The sequence below is a fragment of the Ambystoma mexicanum genome, chromosome 8, assembly GCF_040938575.1.
Source record: "Ambystoma mexicanum isolate Mex_15411 chromosome 8, UKY_AmexF1_1, whole genome shotgun sequence".
Classification (NCBI taxonomy): Eukaryota; Metazoa; Chordata; class Amphibia; order Caudata; family Ambystomatidae; genus Ambystoma; species Ambystoma mexicanum.
The window spans coordinates 504,302,496-504,322,187 of record NC_090929.1 but is presented as its reverse complement, the minus strand read 5'-3'; the positions used below and the strand labels follow the sequence as shown (position 1 = coordinate 504,322,187).

Genomic DNA, 19,692 nt, shown 5'->3' with positions numbered 1-19,692 from the left:
TTGAGCTAGATTTATGAATCAGTAACATCAAACTTTGGACTGCAAGTGTTCTTCACAAACGGTATTTTTAAACATAATTTGATTTCAGTTGCAAATGCTGCTGAAATAGACATGTCCTAAACAAGTGTGTCTTCAGCCACTTGATTTATAAGTAGTATGCAATTCCTTGCTCTGAAAGCCTGTTAAAAACATGCATGGCAAAGCCAACAGTTTTGGCTTGTGTATAGGTAAAAAGTAGTCATGTTCCACTACTGTCATATGCCTAGGTACTCACACCATTTTCCAGCTGTTAGCATCTCATGGCCAGGTGGTACCATTATGGCAGTGCATGACAAATGTTTGTCCCATGACTACACAAAAGCTAAAGCGATCAAATTACAGCTGTTCAGGAGATCAGAGCATTGGGTCCTTTGGAATGATACAGAAGAGGTCGATACGAAACAGACACCTAGTGGCCAGCATTATAAATGACTGAGGCACTGCTATGAGCACAGTTGTTTGGAGATGGTGATACTGGGTTAACAACATTATCGTACAGTAAAAGTAATCAGTGTGGGTATAATTTATTTCATGCATTTGGTTCTATAAATTTTGCATCTTACATAAATAAAATCAATAAAACATTGAACACATATAGCCATCATAAAATGTACATATAAGACCGTTTCCTCTGTATCTATTTTGGCTGGGTAATAATTTTGCATACACATGTTCTTTGATAAGTGTCAAAAGCACGATATAAATAATAGATGGCTGTTATCTGTGTGGCACTAAACATGACAGTATCTTCTCAATGTACAGGTTCATCTATTGTATACACTGCTTCTGTATTTTGATGGTGTATATGTGCATGCTTTAGTGCTCTATCGTGAATGGTTACGGTGTCATGGTTGACGGGGGCTGGGGTATCCCATGTGAAGGGGGCTTCCTGCAGGATGGCGTCACCAGTGATGGGGGCTGGGGTGGGGGTATCCCATGTGGAGGGGCTGCCTGCAGGGTAGCATCACAGGTGATGGGTGATGGGGTGGGGGCATCCCATGTGGAGGGGCTGCCTGCAGGGTGGCGTCACAGGTGATGGGGGCGGAGGTGGGGGTGTCCCATGTGGAGGGGGCAGCCTGCAGGGTGGGGTTATGGGTGATGGGGGCTGGGGTGTTCCATGTGGAGGGGGCTGCCTGCAGGGTGGGGTTATGGGTGAAGTGGGCTGGGGTATCCCATGTGGAGGGGTCTGCCTGCAGAGTGGGGTCACAGGTAATGGTAGGTGCGGTGTCCCATGTGTAGGGGGCTGCCTGCAGGGAGGTGTCACGGGTGATGGGGGCTGGAGTGTTGTTAAGAAGGATTTCTGAACTCTGTCCAGGAGGGGCAGAGATTCAGAAGGCCAACCTAGTTTCTTGGAACAGGGTAACCTCTGGACAAGCCAGACCAATCAGGGTAGCTATGGCAGGCGGTCAAGACTAAGTCTCAGGAGGGTTGAGGGTGACTGAAGGACCTCAATGAGCACACAGAGCAAGGACACTTACAAATTACTCCAGACAGGTGTTATATTAAAAATATAGACACATTTAGTACAAGGCCTTTGTAACACAGACTATAGCAAAGAATCACAGTAATACTAAGTAAACCAATACATCACACTCAATAGAATATATATACAAGACCAGGGGGGGTCTAAAGGGATGACTACATGAAATATGTTAACAACCTAGAGGGGAAGGAAACAGGCAGTGCGGTTAATCTTTAGTCCCAATTCAACATCAGTTATTCACCTAGCTAAGAGGCAGTCCAAGCCCTAAGAAGAGTGGAGCCTTGTGCTCAATAGTACATGTGTGCTAATGCACGCAGTCGTTCCAATGGACAAAGCAGGGTCTCTTTAGTGGTCTCTAACAGCTCGGGAAGGTGGATAAGGCGATGAAGAATAAGTTCCCACTATTCAAGAAGGACCTGCAGAGGCAGTTTGAGAGTTCGGATGGAGTCGCTATTTCGCAATAGCAGTGGACAGGAGAGGGCCCCCAGGGGCCACTCGTGCGTAAAGTTGGGCTCTGGCGATAGGGGCCACCAGTTGGGGTAAAGATTATTCACCGGTCCCTGAGGCAAGGAGACCCAAACTTCAGCAGGTTAGTCCAATTTGGTTGCAGGTTTGACGGCGGCAAAAACGACGTCTAGCACCTTTTAGTTCCTGAGTTCCAGCGAGGATTACCAAACGGGACAGTGGCGATTTCTCCGCTCCGGGTGGATGAATCGCCCCAGTTTCACTGCAGAAGGCCTCAGGGGCAAGAGGGTCACCAATGCAGCGGACTTGCAAAGGATGTTGCCGCAGCAGGGCAAACACGGTAACTGCGTTTCCTCCGGTCCGGGCGCACTCGTCTCACTTCAGACCTGGGAATGCCAAGTGTACGAAATTCGGTGTGAGGGTGCCGTGGACACAAAGCTAGTGTCATAAACAGAGTCTGGGTTATGCAAGATCACCCTCAGATATAAATCAAACTCAGGATATTCGTAAAGGATACAATGGGTCACTTCAGACCTTAATAAAGGATACGTGATGAGCCTGATGTTATCCCGTGTTCCACCGTGTAGGAATACCAGAAAGACGGCTAGAAGATCAATAAGAGACCTTCCAATTGATAAAGCATTCTGTCTAATATGTATACAGATAGAGTGAATGATCAATGGAAAGGGCCAAACGAGAACAAACACCAACCTGTAAAAATAAAAGACCTATAAGTATTTGTTTAAGGATGTAGGTATACTATATGCCCATGTATACCCCACACTAACCTGTAGTGGAAGAACTGCAGGACTGTAGAACAAAATAAATCCAATCCGGGAGCAACAACTAGGAGGAGGGAAGTTTAGTAGGGAAACTACTCTCGAATGGCACGAGGGTCACGCTAGAGCCGGTTGGTGCACACCTGGTTAGCGTCCCAAAGTTCTGTGAACAATGTATCCGAAATCAATGTTCATGAGGAAATTAAATACTCCATTCTTCTGAGGAGGCAGTTCCAATAGGCCCTAGAAACTTCTGTATTTTAACGTCCAACTAAATTAATGAATATAACCCAAATGATGTTGATAATAATTATGAATAGCAGATAGACATAGCTTGATAGTGCTTACTTGAAAGTCTTTCTGGCGAGTGGATGAAGACCTTCACGTCTCCATAGAAAGTAGGGACACTGCTGGGAACACGTTCCTTAATCAGTGAAGAATACTGTTCACAGGACCTCACCAGCGGTGAAGAGAAAATTGCTGGACAGGCGAACGCTGATAGACACGTTCCCAATTCTTGATGCAGCTGCTGTGGGCTCTCGCGGGGAACAGATTACCGCGGGAAAGGAGAACGCTGGATTCAGGTGATCCCGGCTTTGGAATTCAGAAGGCTGCCGGGGGAGGAAATCCCTCATGGAGATCTTGCCGCGGGAGACATCCTGCTTGGAGAAGTGCCGCGGGAAACGTTCCGTTTGGAGGAATGTAGCGGAAGTAAATCCAACATAAAACAAACAGCAGGAAATGCTGGAAAAGGCTAAAGATTGCCGGAGCTTCGCTATGGCGGATGCAAACGATCAGAAGCACGGAGTCAGCGCCATTACTTGTTTATATGCGTACGGTGACGTCAAGTAAATAAATCACGTGATCTACCGTCGAACACCCTCTCTCTGCTGCCTTTCACAAAGCATATGAAACAGCTTCCATTGTGTGTAAAATGGTCTAGCTGTTCTGTGGGCATAACGCTCATTCCGTAGAGCTACACGTCCTTTGTGAGGAGGAGAAGCGTAGGCAGCAGGCATGACAGCTAGCAGTATACCAAGTTTCTAGGGTCTCCTCGAAACGACGGCGGAGACAGAGCAAAGGTCCTGCGTAAGCTGGTCAGCCCACTGGTTGGCCCCGGGACACTTCCGAGAAAGCTTACTTGCAGGTTTTGGTGAAAGTGGCGAGAATATTTGGTCCCACTATTCCAATGGGTCGAAGCATCTTCGCAGACCTTCTAGGACAACCAGATGCAGAGGGCTCCCATGGGACGACAGCGGGTGCAGGATACCAAACCTTCCAGCGGGTCACCAGCGGTTCCTCGACTCAGCTTCGTAGTTACAGGATACTTGGATCCTATCCTTTGTTCAGTGAGAACTCAGGAGATCGACATGGTGGTGGTGTTTCAAGCCTCCTCTTATCCAAAGTTGCCTTTGTGCCAAAACAGAGAGGACCCAATGGGAGAGCTGCTCACAAAAACACACTCCATACGTGGACCAATAACAGACCACGGTGGTCTCAGGCATTCAGGACACTCCAGACTCTCTGGCACCCAGGATGTGTATAGGGACCAGACATCCCAGCCCACTTCCTGGAGGCACACACAAAAGGCATGCAGAAGCCCGCAAAAACATTGGGATTCATGGGAAAATGCATGACCAAATAAGGACTGGCCTGGGTCGACTCTACCTGCAGAAGGTGAAGGGGCAAGATGGCCAAAGAACAGTACAAAGAACCTTGTGGCATGGCCATTTTGGAGCCAGGCCACCTATTCGTGCCAAACGTGGTTAACGCGGTTAACATGGGAGGAAATGGTTAAAAATAATGTGAAACGATAGCTGCCACCATTCCTGTCCATGACACATCTGCACAGTTCATAAAAAGTCCAGCGAGAGTATCTAGGGCCTTTGGAAATGACTATAGACCCAAGTGTACTGTATAGTAAGATACATTGCACACTTGTTACAGGTTGCACAAAAGTTGCAACATGAGGAAAAGGACTAAGGGAAACAAAGTCTCCCAGTACTGACTGTCTTAAGGGCATGTCTGTTTCCCCATAAAAAGTGAGCGAAAGCCCAGAGGAGTGCAGCTAAAGGCTGTGCTTATCCGGCAAAGTCAGTCAGGTATGTCTAAACAGCAGCAAAAAGTTTAGGGGTTGACACATGGAGGGAAAATTACATACACATATGAAATCTTTCCTAACACCCGCCCCTCCCAGACTAAGGACAGGGGGAACTAATCCACCCCTGGATGAGTCTCTTGTTCAGATTGGTTAAACATTCTGGACAACCCATCAGCATTGCTATGTTGGACACCTGGCCTATGCTCAATAGTGAAGTCAAAGCCTTGCAGACTTATGGACCACCTAAGCAACTTCGGATTCTCTCCCTTCATGTTCATTAGCCACTTTAAGGGCTTATTGTCAGTTTGCACAGTGAAGTGGGTTCCATAGAGGTAGGGCCTCTGCTTCCTTAGTGCCCAGACAATAGAGAAACATTCTTTCTCTACTGTGGACCATCTGATCTCTCTCTCCTTAAGCTGGCAACTAACAAAGCCAATAGGGTGTTCCTTACCCTTCTCATCTACTTGTGATAGTACAGCTCCTATCCCAGTGTCAGATGCATCTGTCTGCACAATAAAAGGTCTTTGGTAATCCGGGACCCTGAGAACAGGGGCCTGGCACAAGGTGTCTTTTAAGCCATTGAAGGCCTTCTCACACTCTTCAGACCAAGTTACCTTCTTGGGTCTCTTTGGAGTAGTGAGAGCAGTCAGAGGGGCGGCTATGGTACCATAGTCTGCCATGACATTTCTGTATTACCCAGTGAGTCCCAAAAAGGCTCTCACTTGGGTCTGTGTAGTGGGAGTAGGCCAGTTTTGTACTGCTTGTACTTACTGGGTAGAGGCTGTATCCTCCCTCCACCTACTTCATGTCCAAGATAGACCACTGATCCTTGTCCAATATGGCACTTACTGGCCTGTATGGTTAAGTGGGCCTTCTGAAGAGCCTGTAACACGATCCTAAGGTGTTTCACATGGTCTTCCAAGGTGGCACTGAAAACTGCTATATCATCCAGATATGCAAGACAGAATTCATCCAACCCATTCAACACATGATTCACAAGCCTCTGGAAAGTGGCAGGGGCATTCTTCAACCCAAAAGGCATTACCTTAAACTGGTAAAGACCCTCTGGTGTTGAGAAAGCTGTCTTCTCCTTGGCATGCTCTGCAAGGGCTATTTGCCAATAGCATGCAGTGAGGTCAAACGTGCTGAGGTACTTGGAGGCACCCAAAGTATCCACCAGCTCATCTGTTCTAGGCAAAGGGTGGGCATCTGTCTTGGTGACAGCATTCAGAGCCCTGTAATCCACACAGAACCTCGGTTCAGAAGGTTCTACGTTATTTTGCCGCAGGATTTGTTGTTGCAGGACTTTTCATCGCCGTTTTTTTATGGAAAAAAACTCGGCGTTTTTTTTTTTGGGTCCCCTTTTCTTTTTTTGTTTAATTATTCCCTTTCACCGACAAATATTTATTTCATTTTTACCCCCCCACCAAAAAACCCCAAAAAAATGAAAAATCCTGCAGCAAAAGAACGCTATACAGTTCAGAAGTACCTGCTTTTGGAACCAGCACCACTGGGCTGGACCAAGGACTACTTGAGGGTTCAATCACCCCAAGATCCAACATTTTGTTGACCTCTGTCTTAATGTAAGACCTTACTTTGTCGGACATTCTGTATCCCCTACTTTTAGTAGGTACACTGTCTCCTGTGTCAATGTTATGTTTGCACGAAAGTGTCAAACCAGGGGACTGTGAAAACAAAGGGGAAAACTGCCTAAGCAAAGTTTTAACCTCAGCCTGTTGATCAGAAGTCAGGTGAGGGGCCACTTGGACACCCTCAATCGAGCTGTCTGAAGGACTGCTTTGGAACAGGTCATGATCAGGTTCAGAATCCTCTTCTTCAACATCTGAAGCCAACAGCAGGGCTGCAATTTCAACTCCTGGGCTGAAAGCCTTCAGTCTATTTACATGGAACACTTTTGGAGCTTGACCAGCCCTTCCAAGGTCCACTAAATAGTTGACCTCACCCAGTGACTCCACCACTGTGTAAGGGCCTGACCACTTGTCCTGTAAAGCTCTAGGCCTTACAGGATTCATGATTAGGACTTGCTGACCAGTTGTGAAATTGATGAGGGAAGCCTTCTGGTCACACCTTTGTTTCACCAACTTGTTTCTTCAACTTTTCACTAGCCAGACCCATCAGGAGTACGATCTTTTTTCTGAGCCCTAGCACATAGTCCACTACGTTGGTAGTTATGAGTGGAGAGGTCATTTCATCCCTCCTTGACTATGGCTAAGGGTCCCCTTACATGGTGATCAAACAGAGGTTCAAAGAGGCCGAAGCCAACACCCTCTTGTGGTACCTCTCTGTAGGCAAACAATAAGTATGTTAACAGAAGATCCAATTTTCTTTGGGGTTCTTCCAGAACCCCAATCATGCTCTTCAAAAGTCTGTTAAACCTTTATACAAGGCCATTGGTCTGTGGATGATAGGCAGAGGAAAACTTATAGGTAACCCCACATTCCTTCCACATGGCCTGCATATACTTGGACATAAAGTTGCTGCCTCTGTCAGACACAACTTCTTTAAGGAAGACAACCCTAGTAAAGATGGCAAGCAAAGCTTTTGCAACTGACTTGGCAGTCACAGTTTTCAATGGGATGGCCTCAGGATATCTGGTGGCATGGTAAACCAGCACCAGGATACACCTATTGGCTGAGGATGTTTGGGGGTCAAAGGGGCCAACAATGTCAATCCCTACCCTCTCAAATGGTACCCCCCACAACTGGGAGTGGTACCAATGAAGCTTGGATTGTTGAGCCACTCTTACCAGATAACTGGCAGGAGGAACAACTCCTGCAGTGACTTTCTACTTGCACCCCCATCTTGGGCCAGTAGAAGGGCATGGATAACCTTTGCTTGGTTCTCTTGATGCCAAGGTGACCAGCAAGGGGCACTTCATGCGCCAGCTGCAGGAGGAAGGGTCTTACAGCAATGAGAACCACACACCTCCTATGGTCTCCTTCTGTAGAATCTGTAGGCTCACTATACAGGAGCCCACCTTCCCAATAAACCCTGTGCTTCCCAGCAGGTTCACCCTCAAGCTGGGAGCAGGCCTGTCTCCTTAGGCCTTCCAGAGATGGGCACTCACGTTGACCCTTACTAAATTCTTCCCTATCAGGACCACCTTCCACTAATAAATCATTTAGTTCAGTATGGTCATGTGGGTCAATTGTTTCAGGTATCACCACCACCTCGTCAGGTCCTGGTGATTGACCAACTATCTCCACCTCAGTGGTAGGTGAGTAAGGGGGAATGTTCTCTTTCCCTCTTTTGAATGTTCTGACTCCTTTAGCCTTGGGTTTCCCCTTTGGCTGGGGCATCGCATTGGTCTTGGCCAGTGCTGCCCTGGTTTGAAACCTTGTGCAGGGTTTTTCAGCTGTATCTCCCACAAGCCCTAAAGCTCTGAGATCATTTCCCAGCAAGACCTTTCCTGGAACATTGTTAGGGAGAATTCTCTGTTAAGGCTAATTTCCCAAACCTAGTGAGTCCCCCAGCAGCTTTGCTGGATTTTTGGGGTTTAATTTTTTTCTCCTGCTAAGAGTGGGACTCTTTTTGACTTTGTAATGTGTTTTATGGGCTATGGGGTCTTTTACTCCATAGGGTTTCATGTGGTTTTTGGTAAGTGTGTTACACAGCACCCTCAGTGCAGTAACACAGGGGTGTTATAGTGACCCCCAAACATAGACTCCATACCCTGGGACTGACTACTGTCTCCCAGGGCATGTAAAGTCACCATTGACTTTACTAGTCTTAAATTGGGAACAGAACCAGTACAAACCAACATATTGTGGAAGTATTGGTAGGGGTAATTAGATTGCCCCTGGGTCTGTTTTTCGAGCGGGCACTGTGCAGTCCCCCCTCGTCGAGTTTCTGGCTGGTGGCAGAATATTTACTATGGGATTTTCCCATTCATTTTAAACGCACCACTTTTTGGTGCAATGTTAAAGATACCGCCGGGTTATTTATTTAATATTTATTCCCCGGTTGGGTCTTTTTGCCAGGACTCGGTTTTAAAATGGCGTTTGTGTTCGCCTCTGTAACTCCAACCCAAGTCGAGCCCTTTGTTCCACTTTTTGGCAGGCTTCTACACAGAAGCCTCCAAAAGTGGTGCCACTCTGTCTGGGTCTACAGGATGTGTGGGAGGGGGGTTTAGGCACCCTGGACTGAGTTTCCTTGGCAACTCAAGTCGCACTCTTGTGTGATTGGCCCAGTGGTGAGCCGCCCGGCTCACCACTTAGCATGTTTGAGTGACAGCTAGGACTGATGAATGGGGGTTTTCTGCATAAAAGCAGGGCTTTGGGGACTGGGACTTCAGACATCGCCACAGGACCAAAGAATCCAAAGAGGGAGAAGCTGAGCCGATCTGCAACGACGACACCACTGGTGGAGCCCTGCCGAACCGCCTCACCACTTCTTCCAACGACAGAAGAGATCTTCATCCCAAAGAGTCTTCTTCCTTTGACTGGTGGGGATAACCAGTTTGCCCGCCTTTTCGCCTCCTCGGATCATCTCGTGGCTGCCTTGCCTGTGCCAAGCACCCCGGCAACCGGGATACCACGTTTTACCACTACAGAGAATAAAAGGGTAGTACCTTTTAACCGGAGAACTCCGCGGCTGGTTTCTTCCCTGGCAGTGCAACGACCTTCAGCTTTCCTCCACGTCGAGATCTTCTCTTCCTCTGGACGATGCCATGACTTGCACCCGCTGCCAGGATCAACTGCCCCCACTGGAGGATTCTCTCCACTTTCAAGGTACTGTGTCCGCCTGGCTTCCCTCGCAACGGTTTGTGTGGGGTGTCTCTTAAATCCTCAACTTACCACTTGGGTTGGCCCTAGGCTGGCTAACTGAACGTTTCTGAGCTGAACTAATTCCTTTTTGAACTCCCTGCAAGACTTTTCAAGCCTTTTAAACTGTGTGATCTTGGGCGCAATGGTGTTCTACTCTCTCTAAGGGAGAGCCTGGCCTCTGAACTTTTTGCTCACAAGTAGACTTTGACTTTCCTGCCTTGCTGGGTGCTTCTAAAGTATTGTGTTGTGTGCTTTTCTAATTTCTGCCTTTTCCCTCCCTTTTTTGATAACTTATTGGAGTGCCATCTTTAGTTAAGCGCTCACCTCTGTCTGAAAATAAGTGGTGTTAACTAAGACTTGTCCAATAAGTAATAAGGGATGTATATATATTAATAGTGACTGTGTTTTGAACTTGCTTACAATAATAGTGCTGGAGTGTTTCTAAGTGTGTCTTTAAATAAATAATTATATACTTTGATACCAAAGCTCTGGTCAGTGTTTGCTTGTGCTACTGTATTTTGGTACCTATCTTTTATACTCTATATACTGTCTAACTCTTCTTGAGAGAAGTCTGGCTGCTCAGCCACAGCTACCAGGTATATCTGGGTGGTACAGACCGCTACCAATTGGGTTTACTGCCAACACCTGTAGTGTTAAGCCTTTTGCAGTGGTCCCTAAGGGAACTGCACAGGTTTCTGCCTACCACTGGTGTACAGCGGTGGGATTTGTATTGAGTATACATTTTAGTGTGCTTATAGATACCTTAGTGCAACTAACCACAAAGCATAGCACTAAAAAAACTTAATTTCTAACCTGTCAACTATGGAACGTAATAGTCAAGAGTCCCTTGCAACAAAAACTGCTGATTGTTTAAGAGTTCTCTGTAAGCATAAGAACCTCCTGACTAAAGGCAAGAAAATGGAGCTGATAGAAAGGTTGTTAGCAAACCAAAGTCTGGATGGTGGTTCAGAGGAACCTACCACTCCAGCAAATGAAGATAACAGCAATGATATTGATATTGAACCTAGTATTGATAACCTTGAGTCAGAAACAGAGAGGAGGGTGAAGATGATGTAGTTGTCTCCCCTAGTCCTCTACCTGCTCTGCCAGCTGTACCAACTGGACCTTTGCCAGGTCCCACACTTAGTCCTCAATATCTGGAACTAGAGAAAATGAAACTTGAATTGGAGTTTAAGAGACTTAATACTCAAGCAGAAGAAAGACACCAATAACTGAATCATCAAGAACTAAGGCTCAGGGAAATGGAGCTCAAGCATGAGTTAGAGATGAAGAAATTGTCTGTTGAAAATGCTTTTCTCTCCGGATCCTCTAGGAGTTCCAGTCCCAAAAGACCCCGGATGCCTAAAGAGCTTGTGGGTATGTATGAGCCTAAGTTGGATGTGTTGGATTGGTTGAGTTTGTTTGAGTATAATCATGGGCTCCAGAACATTACAGGAAATGAGTTAATTTCCTGGTTGTTCTCTAGGCTCCCCCCTGTTGCAACTGATGTGGTAATGGAGTTGGGGGAGGAGGATAAGAAGGATTATGAATGTGTGAAACTAGCTTTGATAGCTAGATTTGGGAAGACCCCTTCCCAGTACCTTAAGAGGTTTAGGACCCTCAAAAGCATGATGGTACCCCTTGGGATACCTGGGTGAGTGAAAGTTTGAAGAACTTAGAGGGATGGATTAAGGGTTACAAGGTGAACACTTATGAGGGAATGAATAATCTTGTGATGTTGGAGTCGATGTATGATGCCTGCCCTCCTGAGCTCAGACATCACTTGGCTGATTCAAAGGAATTAGATTCCAGAAAAGTAGCTAAGGCTGCTGACTTGTGGGTTGCCAACAGGGCTACTCACAAGGACTCTGGGGTAACTCAGAAAAAGGATGAGGGGAAACAGCCAAAAAGGACTCCAAAGAGAACTCTAATAATTCCAATCCCAAAGAGGGCCCCAAACAAAACAATAAGGGTAAGCCACAAGGGAAACCGAATCAGGCTAGTGTACCTTCTGGTGCCAAACCAGAAGGAGGTCAGAGCAAGCCACCATTCCAGAAAGCATTTGGTAAATGCTATGTTTGTGGATCGCCTGACCATGTGAAAGGGGATCCCAGATGCAAGGGTAAACCTTCAGGGATCCACACTGTCTCCTTAGCCTTCGCTCCAGAGGAGAAAGTACAGATGGCCAGTCGAAACTTTCTGTTACTAGCTGATGAACCCATTGGAGTCTCAGCTAGTGTTTCTTTAGTATCTCTGGGGTTGTGGGAATAACAGAATTTAGATGTGTATAATTCTATCCCAGATAATACTAAAGAGTATTATAAGGACAGCATCCAGGTGAATGGTGAGGAGACTCCTGCCATTAGGGACACTGGGGCCAGCATAACTGTGGTGGATAAATCATTTTTTCAGGCAGAGGATGTTGCTAAGGCACCCAAACGCCTCACCAAGTTAGCTGGAGGGCCTGTGCAGATGCTTCCCCAGTTACCAGTTCTCATCCAGTGTAATGACATGACTGTGAAGATACCTGTCAGCATACAAAGTGAGGTACCAGGAAGGGTTCTGTTGGGTAATGACCTGAAGACTCTTGGAGTAGTGTCACATACCCCCAGACCTCCTAGTAAAAGGTTACAGGAGCTCACCAGACCTGCAAGGGAGAGAACCATAAGAGGTACTCCCAAGGAGATGATGAAGAAGGATATCACTCCTACTCCACTGGAGTTACAACTTGCTATCTCTGAACAACAAGAAGCAAAGGGGAAACCCAAGACTTCTAGGAAACAGCCAGCAGCAAGCACTCCAGTGCTTCCAACAAGGACTTCCCCTAGGTTGTCCAAAGTTACACCTGTAACTCCCCCTCCAGCTGAGGCTGAGAGGGAGGTACAACCCTGTGTGGTTGAGCTGGACTCTGAAGAAGAGCTAGTGGAAGGCCAAGAACTCATTGGAGATCTGGATCCTGTTGACCATCCTGAACTGCAGTCTTTACTAGCAGAAGGTGGACCCAACAGGGCAGACTTCAGTAAGGGACGGAGAGAATGTCCAACTCTGGAAGGTCTTTGCCAACAGGCAGCTTCTCAGGCTGATGGGCAAGAGCCTGGGAAGTATAGGTTGCACTGGGAAGATGGCCTCTTCTACAGTGAACCAACTGGGTCTGCACCTGGAGACTACAAGCGGCTTGTAGTGCCTCAAGAAAACCGACAACAGTTCTTGCAACTGGCCCATGAGATTCCTTTGGCTGGTCACTTGAGTTTCAAGAAGACCAAGGAAAGGCTCTCACTCTATTTTTATTGGCCAAACATGGAGGCTGAGGTAGATAAGTTTTGCAAGAGCTGCCACACCTGCCAAACTTCTGGTAAGGTTGGTTCCAAGAATGTGGCACCTTTAGTGCCTCTCCCAGTTGTGGGAGTCCCATTTGAGAGGGCAGGGATTGACATTGTTGGCTCCCTTGATCCCCCAACCTCCTCAGGCAACAGGTTTATCCTTGTTGTAGTAGACCATGCTACTAGGTACCCTGAGGCAGTTCCTATGAGGACTGTTACAGCTCAGCCTGTGGCTAAGGCCCTCCTTGCTATTTTTACCAGGATTGGGTTTCCTAAGGAAGTAATCTCTGACAGGGGGTCAAATTTTATGTCCCACTACATGAAAGCCATGTGGAAAACCTGCGGAGTTACATACAAGTTCTCTACCGCCTACCACCCTCAGACAAACGGGTTGGGAGAAAGGTTCAACAGAACCATGAAGAGCGTGATAGGTGCTTTAGAAGATCCCCTTAAAAGAAAGTGGGACCTCCTATTGCCATGCCTTCTCTTTACATATAAAGAAGTCCCTCAGGAGGGAGTAGGTTATTATTCCTTTGAACTTCTTTATGGCCACCCAGTCAGAGGTCCATTGGCCCTGATTAAGGAGGGGTTGGAGTGTGCTCCTTCCCCCAAGCCAGTCAGAGTAACTGACTATGTGATAGGTCTCCGGAGGAGAATGTCACACATGATGGCGGAAGCTAGTGATAACCTGAAAGCTGGGCAAGCTTTGGTCAAACATTGGCATGACCAAAAGGCTAACATGGTTGAGTTCACTCAATACCAGCTAGTTCTAGTTATGATCCCCACAAGGCAGAAGGCCTTGCAAGATAAATGGATGGGACCCTTCAAGGTTGTGGGTAAACCTGGAGAGGTGAACTATCTGGTGGACTTGGGCAATCCCAAAGAGGCTCCCCGAGTCTTCCACACCAACCGACTAAAGGCGTATGTCTCAAGTAGGAGCCTTGAGGCTTACCCTTGGATGAAAAGGTTGAAGGAGTAAATCTCTCGTCAAATCTGGCACCTGAGCAACAAGAAGAGTGCAAATCTATGTTAAATCGGTTTGCCTCCTTGTTCCCACTTTCACCAGGCTTGACCCCTTGGGGCCAGCATGATATACTCACTGGTGACTGTCTGTCAGTCAAAAGCAGAGGATATAGAATGTCAGAAAATGTAAGGACCAACATCAAAGGGGAGGTCAAGAAGATGCTTGATCTCGGGGTGATAGAGCCCTCTACTAGTCCATGGTCTAGCCCAGTGTGTTAGTACCAAAGGCAGGATCCAAAGGATTGAGATTCTGTGTGGATTATAGAGCTCTTAATGCAGTCACCAAGACTGATGCCCACCGTTTGCCAAGGACAGATGAGTTGGTGGATAGACTTGGTTCAGCCAAGGTCCTCAGCACATTTGACCTTACGTCAGGCTATTGGCAAATAGCCCTGACAGACCATGCCAAGGAGAAAACTGCATTTCCTACCCCAGTTGGCTTATACCAATTTAAGGTTCTGCCTTTTGGACTGAAAAATGCACCTGCAACATTCCAAAGGATGGTAAATCAGGTTCTGGCTGGGATGGAGGACTTCTGCATGGCATACTTGGATGACATTGCAGTATTCAGCCAATCCTGGGAAGAGCATGTTAACCACCTAGGACATGTTTTGCAGGCTCTTGGACAGGCCAATCCGACCATAAAGGCAAGTAAATGCCAGATTGGTCAGAGTAAGGTGGTCTACCTTGGGCATGAGGTAGGAGGTGGAGAAATAAGGCCTTTGCTCAGTAAGATTGAAGCTGTGCAAAATTGGACACCACCTACTACTCAAACCCAGGTGAGAGCCTTCCTAGGCCTCACTGGGTATTACAGGAATTTCATAGAGAACTATGGGACCATAGCTTCTCCACTGAATGTAATCTCCTCTCCAAAATTCCCTAAAAAGGTCAAATGGAATGAGGAGTGCAATCAGGCCTTTGAAAACCTGAAGAAAGCTCTATGCCAAGCACCAGTATTGAGAGCTCCTGACTACCACCAAACTTTCATTGTGCAGACAGATGCTTCAAATGTAGGTATAGGTGCAGTCCTTAGCCAACTGGATGAGAAAGGTAGGGAACACCCCATTTGCTTCATCAGCAGAAAGCTGAAGGATCCTGAGACAAGGTGGGCAACAATTGAAAGAGAATGCTTTGCTATTGTGTGGGCACTGAAGAAGTTTAGGCCATACTTGTATGGCTCTACTTTTGTCATTCAGACTGACCACCAACCCTTGAGATGGTTGATGCAAATTAAGGGGGAAAACCCAAAACTACTGAGATGGTCAATCTGCCTGCAAGGGTTTGATTTCCCCATTGAGCACAGATCAGGGTGTCACCACCAAAATGCTGATGGTCTCTCTAGGATGTATGTCATCGACTAGATGTATGAGATTCATCCAGGAGTGGATTACATCCTCCTGTCCCTTAGTCTGGGGCGGGGGGGCGAGTGTTAGAGAGAATTCTCTGTTAAGGTTAATTTCCCAAACCTAGTGAGTCCCCCAGCAGCTTTGCTGGATTTTTGGGGTTTAATTTTTTCTCCTGCTAAGAGTGAGACTCTTTTTCTCCCACTCTTAGACATGATTTGAGATATCCTTTGACTTTGTAATGTGTTTTATGGGCTATGGGGTCTTTTACTCCATAGGGTTTCATGTGGTTTTTGTTAAGTGTGTTACACAGCACCCTCAGTGCAGTAACACAGGGGTGTCATAGTGACCCCCAAACATAGACTCCTTACCCTGGGACTGACTACTGTCTCCCAGGGCATGTAAAGTCACCATTGACTTTACTAGTCTTAAATTGGGAACAGAACCAGTACAAACCATCATATTGTGGAAGTACTGGTAGGGGTAATTAGATTGCCCCTGGGTCTGTTTTTCGAGGGGGCACTGTGCAGTCCCCCCTCGCCCAGTTTCTGGCTGGTGGCAGTGGTTACCACACAAAATATTCCTTAAGAATATTTACTATGGGATTTTCCCATTCATTTTAATCGCACCACTTTTTGGTGCAATGTTAATGATACCGCTGGGTTATTTATTTAATATTTATTCCCCGGTTGGGTCTTTTTGCCAGGACTCGGTTTCAAAATGGCGTTTGTGTTCGCCTCTGTAACTCCAACCCAAGTCGAGCCCTTTGTTCCACTTTTTGGCGGGCTTCTACACAGAAGCCTCCAAAAGTGGTGCCACTCTGTCTGGGTCTACAGGATGTGTGGGAGGGGGTTTAGGCACCCTGGACTGAGTTGCCTCGGCAACTCAAGTCGCACTCTTGTGTGATTGGCCCAGTGGTGAGCCGCCCGACTCACCACTTAGCATGTTTGAGTGACAGCTAGGACTGATGAATGGGGGTTTTCTGCATAAAAGCAGGGCTTTGGGGACTGGGACTTCAGACGTCGCCACAGGACCAAAGAATCCGAAGAGGGAAAAGCTGAGCCGATCTGCAACGACGACACCACCGGTGGAGCCCTACCGAACCGCCTCACTACTTCTTCCAACGACAGAGGAGATCTTCATCGCGAAGAGTCTTCTTCCTTTGACTGGTGGGGATAACCAGTTTGCCCGCCTTTTTGCCTCCCCAGATCATCTTGTGGCCGCCTTGCCTGTGCCAAGCACCCCGGCAACCGGGATACCACGTTTTACCACTACAGCGAATAAACGGGTAGTACCTTTTAACCGGAGAACTCTGCGGCTGGTTTCTTCCCTGGCAGTGCAACGACCTTCAGCTTTCCTCCACGTAGAGATCTTCTCTTCCTCTGGATGATGCCACGACTTGCACCCGCTGCCAGGAACAACTGCCCCCGCTGGAGGATTCTCTCCACTTTCAAGGTACTGTGTCCGCCTGGCTTCCCTCGCAACGGTCTGTGTGGTGTGTCTCTTAAATCCTCAACTTACCACTTGGGTTGGCCCTAGGCTGGCTAACTGAACTTTTCTGAGCTGAACTAATTCCTTTTTGAACTCCCTGCAAGACTTTTCAAGCCTTTTAAACTGTGTGATCTTGGCCGCATTGGTGTTCTACTCTCTCTAAGAGGGAGCCTGGCCTCTGAACATTTTTGCTCACAAGTAGACTTTGACTTTCCTGCCTTGCTGGATGCTTGTAAAGTATTGTGTTGTGTGCTTTTCTAATTTCTGCCTTTTCCCTCCCTTTTTTGATAACTTATTGGAGTGCCATCTTTAGTTAAGCGCTCACCTCTGTCTGAAAATAAGTGGTGTTAACTAAGACTTGTCCAATAAGGAATAAGGGATGTATATATATTAATAGTGACTGTGTTTTGAACTTGCTTACAATAATAGTGCTGGAGTGTTTCTAAGTGTGTCTTTAAATAAATAATTATATACTTTGATACCAAAGCTCTGGTCAGTGTTTGCTTGTGCTACTGTATTTTGGTACCTATCTTGTATACTCTATATACTGTCTAACTCTTCTTGAGAGAAGTCTGGCTGCTCAGCCACAGCTACCAGGTAAATCTGGGTGGTACAGACTGCTACCTATTGGGTTTACTGCCAACACCTGTAGTCTTAAGCCTTTTTCAGTGGTCCCTAAGGGAACTGCACAGGTTTCTGCCTAACACACATTCATCTGTATGCTCACTGGAATTCTGACTGGTGTACCATTGATAGTAAGAGTAACAGGTATTACTGGGAATATGAGAGGTCGGCCATCAGCCAACTTAGTGGGGGCCAGAGGAGCTCTGGCAACTTTCTCTGGGTCTACCCAGGTAGCGTCCACTACAGTTCGACTGCACCCACTATCCCTAAGAGCTGGAGTATCTACCCCATTGATCAGCAAACTGTCTTTAAAGTAGTGCTTGGTGTTATCTGGAATCCTAGCATAAGCCTCTGAGATTTTAGGCTCCCAAGAACCCAGGGAAACTAAAACTACCTCAGCTTCTATCCCACCGGGGAAGGAGTCTGAGGAGAAGGATGCCCCTGTAATCTCTTCTTCCTCATAGGAGGAGAAGGCGAGATTAGCAGAGTGGACCCCCAAGGTTTTGACCTTACATCTGGGGTCCCCCTTCACATGGTAAGTTGCTCCACAAGCAAACCAAGATCCATTTGGTCTTTTTACATAGGGAGGCTTACTATAACCAGAGTTTTATTTTGGAGACTGACCTCAAATACCCTGTGAGTTCTCTTGTGTCTTACCCGTATTTCTTCTTTTGTGGCTCTTCTGGAAGGAGGTTTTATCAGTTTCTCCACCCTTCTTATCTTTGGACTTTTTCCCCTCCTCCTGCTTACCAGGATGAGTCTTGTCCTTATGGGACACCCTATGTGACACCCACAAATCTGCTGCTATGGCAAGTTTCTTAGGATCTATCTCCTTTGAATCTGCCAAGTGCTGCTTAAGCTCAGGGGAAGAAGATACAAAAATGTGTTCCAGCATGACAAGACAGATCATACCTGTAAGAGTTGAGACTTTATAACCTTCAACCCAGCCAGTCAAGTTCTTAAAGGATTCAGTTACATAAAATACCCAAGTGGCACCTTCTTTCTTTTTGTACTCTCTGAATCTTTTTAAGTATTGGGAAGGAGTCTTTCCAACCTTTAAGATGAGAGTTTGCTTCAACATTGCAAAATCTGCTCTCTCAGCTTTTGACATTTCCATAATGGCACTGCAGCCTGAATGGGGCAGTCTGCTAAGTAACCAGGCAGTTTTATCAGCCTTGTCAACTTGTTGAACTTCACAGGCATACTCAAATGCATTCAGCCAGTCCATAATGTCATTCTTTTCCTCATACACACTGAGAAGATCTTTAGGAAACCTTGGATGAGAGGAGGCCCCAGACCCATATCCAGGACCCTTGGATCCATTGGCAACCTGAAGCTTGGCCAGTTCCAACTGGTGATCCCTGTCTTTCTGTTTTTCTGCCTCGTCTATTTTCAGTTTGGTCATGTTAAATTCAAGCTCCTTCTGCCTAAACAGCAGTTCTTGCTTCTTGAATTCAAGCATGGCCTCACTTCCAGTACTGGCAGAGGAAACACTAGACATTACATCCTCCAAATCCTCCTGGGTCCCATGAACAAGTGCAGCAACAGAACTATCAGTTCTGCCAGTGTGAGCAGCCCCACCTCATTCTGTACTGTCCACAGGAGCTCTGGCATTAAGCTGAGCTTCCTGCCAGTCCATGATTCTTTGGATCATTTCCATTTTTGTGCCTTGAGCAGATACACTTCTCTCAGCACACATCCTTCTCAATGTTTCGGATTTAGAAGCATTCAAAGTTAACAAGGTGCTTGTTTCAATACTGCTTGATAGTACTATGGCCTTTTTCAGTTATACTACAACAATTCACTATGTGTCCGTGTCCTGTTAGGAACAACTTGAAATGCCTTCACTACTATACAACACTGGATACCTTCAGTCCTATCCCACCGCTGTACACCAATTTGTTAAGAAGGATTTCTGAACTCTGTCCAGGAGGGGCAGATGTTCAGAAGGCCAACCTAGTTTCTTGGAACAGGGGAACCTCTGGACAAGCCAGACCAATCAGGATAGCTATCGCAGGCCGTCAAGACTAATGGGGTAATTCCGAGGATGGCGGTAGGGGGTTAACGGCACCGGTAAGGATGACGGTGCCGTTAACCCCCTACCGCCGCATTCCGAGGTCCCTTAGCGGGTCCCACCAGGGCCGGCTGGTTTTACCAGCTGCCCTTAGCGGGGCCCGTTAAGGGACCATGGAGCTAATAACGGGCCCGCTGTTTGCGGGCCCGTTATTAGCTCCTAC

At 46.9% G+C, this 19,692-nt stretch overlaps 1 protein-coding gene across 3 annotated transcripts in view; it reads left to right on the top strand.

Moving 5' to 3' along the window:
• CFAP74 (cilia and flagella associated protein 74) overlaps positions 1-19,692 on the top strand; it is a 2,332,202-nt gene that overhangs the window by 1,374,163 nt on the left and 938,347 nt on the right. The window lies entirely within an intron of this gene.